The 2,500-nt window shown below is 36.6% G+C and overlaps 1 protein-coding gene across 3 annotated transcripts in view; it reads right to left on the bottom strand.

The window, feature by feature from the left end:
- Positions 1-2,500, bottom strand: part of LOC115214788 (chitinase-3-like protein 1) — a 57,261-nt gene that overhangs the window by 52,176 nt on the left and 2,585 nt on the right. The window contains exons 1-2 of one of the 3 annotated variants that reach the window (XM_036505339.1): positions 704-815; positions 498-589 (exon numbers count right to left, since the gene is read on the bottom strand). The exons of 1 other annotated variant lie outside the window; for it this stretch is intronic. The gene's annotated coding sequence lies outside the window, so the exon portion shown is untranslated. Of the gene's footprint in view, positions 1-497; positions 669-703; positions 816-2,500 lie in introns of those variants that run through there. One more of the 3 variants, XM_036505338.1, reaches the window with a different exon arrangement.

Here is a 2,500-nt window from a genome sequence, read left to right as displayed (position 1 = left end):
CAAGACGGACTAAGTGTCACTAAGCATTTTGTCCGCGGTGATAACAAATCTGCCAGCTTACCACCTTATTTGTACATATTGATTTCAAATTTTAGCACAAAGCCAGCAATTTCAGGGGAGGAGCTAAGTCGATTATATCGACCCCAATGTTTATCTGGTACTTATTTTATCGACTCCGAAGGCAAAGTCGGCCTCGGCGAAATTTGAACTTATTTGTAAATATTAATAAGACCAAATAGTGGGAGTAAATTAATTTGACTCGACCCCAAACATATGACTGGTACTTATTTTCACCACCTGTCTCATCCTCGAACTCCCGCCCCTCCGGATTGGTGACATGTTGAGTCAACCTCGGCAAGGTTTGAACTCTGAATGTAAATGAGGAAGGCTCGAAACTAAAACGTACAGAAATGCATGTAGGCTTACGAGTGCGTGCTATCTGAGACAATATCAACTGCATTCAATATTATGGTTATTAAAGAAATCGAATAACTTACCGAAATTTTTGTTCTAGGATTGTTTTCTCATTTGCCAAAACAAAAATAAAATTGTTCCTTGTATTTGTATTTCTGATGGAAATATCACCTGACTTGAAGAGGAAAAAAATGTCGAATTCAAAAACAGAGAATTTAGGATAATAGAGAAATTGATAAAAATTGGTTCTGTTTATGACAAATTTCAAACTAAGAATGACAAGCTTTACGTTGATTCAGCTTTTATGTAAAACTTCTCAGTATTTCATCCGTAAAATGACTTCACCGGCCAACAGAACCAACGCATAGTCATACACACAAGGCACACACAATCTCTTTCTCTCTCTCTCTCTCTCTCTCTCTCTCTCTCTCTCTCTCTCTCTCTCTCTCTCTCTCTCTCTCTCTCTCTCTCTCTCTCTCTCTCTCTCAATCTCTCTCTCTCGCTATTTCTCTCGCACATAAATGTATGTTTATATATACATGTGTGTATGTGTGTGTTTGTGTGTGCGCCTGTATTTGTGTGCGTGTGTATACATTGACACAGATAAAGAAATAGCATAAACGTATTAATGTATACACATCAGAAGAAAGACGTTTAAATATGCCACTACACGTTTATACACACCGCACACACAGTTATACACAAAGCACGCACGCACACACACACACACACACACACATATATATATATATGTAGCTTTTATCTATTATTTTTTACTTCAGTCATTAGACTGCGGCCATGCTGGAGCACGGCCTTGAAGAATTTTTCGGTGACTGAATCGACCAAATAATTATTTATTTTTTTAAAGCCTGGTACTTATTCTATCTTTCTCTTTTTTGCCGAACCGCTAAGTAACGGCAATGTAACCAGCACCGATTGTTAAGCAATGATGAAGGACAAACATAGATACACACACATACATACATACATACATACATACATACATACATACATACATACATACATACACACACACCACACATAATACATACATACATACTACACAATACATTACATACATACATACATACATACACACACACATACATGCATACATACATACATACATAATACACACACCACATACATCATACATACATACATACATACATACATACACACACACACTACATAATACATACATACATACATACACACATACATACATACATACATACATACACACACACATACATGCATACATACATACATACATATATACACACACACATACATACATACATACATACATACATACATACATGCATACATACATACATACACACACACACACATACATACATACATACATACATACATACATACATACATACATACATACATACATACATACATACGTACGTACATACATACATACATACATACATACATACATACATACGTACGTACGTACGTACATACATACATCATACATACATACATACATACATACATACATACATACATACATACATACATACATACATACATAGAAGAGACATGCATACATACAAAAAAGTCCCCTGTTGATGTTGAAATTGCAATGAAGGAGCCTTGGATCTAGGTTAGAAACCGGCTCTTTCTCCATTGACAAGAAATCTTGAAATAAAACTGAACATCGATATACATATATACATACATACATGCGTGACGAGCTTCTTTCAGTCTCCGTCTATCATGGCGCTCCTACATTCCCGAACCTGATCCCACATTGGCGCTGAATATCTTGCACCAGCTTGTCTCTGGATCATGTCAGTAAGGTGGAATAGGTTTTTGAGGTGGTGTGCAAGCCTTATTGGACCTAAAATTTTGCACAGGCATTGCTGGCAATTTGCATCAGCAATGCTCACTGCTGAACATCCTGGGTCACCAGTGGACAGCTATAAATAATGTAAATAATAATGTGAGCGTGTGTGTGTGTTCTTTGTCGTTGTAATTATTGCAAATATACACTTCTGGTGATAATATAATCCAGTGAAGCGAACACGGAATTATCCATCGAGTGAATTTACCGCGTGAGTGACAA

Source organism: Octopus sinensis, linkage group LG8 (genome assembly GCF_006345805.1).
Source record: "Octopus sinensis linkage group LG8, ASM634580v1, whole genome shotgun sequence".
In the NCBI taxonomy this organism is placed as follows: domain Eukaryota; kingdom Metazoa; phylum Mollusca; class Cephalopoda; order Octopoda; family Octopodidae; genus Octopus; species Octopus sinensis.
The sequence above is the reverse complement of the archived record's forward strand: the minus strand, read 5'-3'. Positions and strand labels throughout refer to the sequence as shown.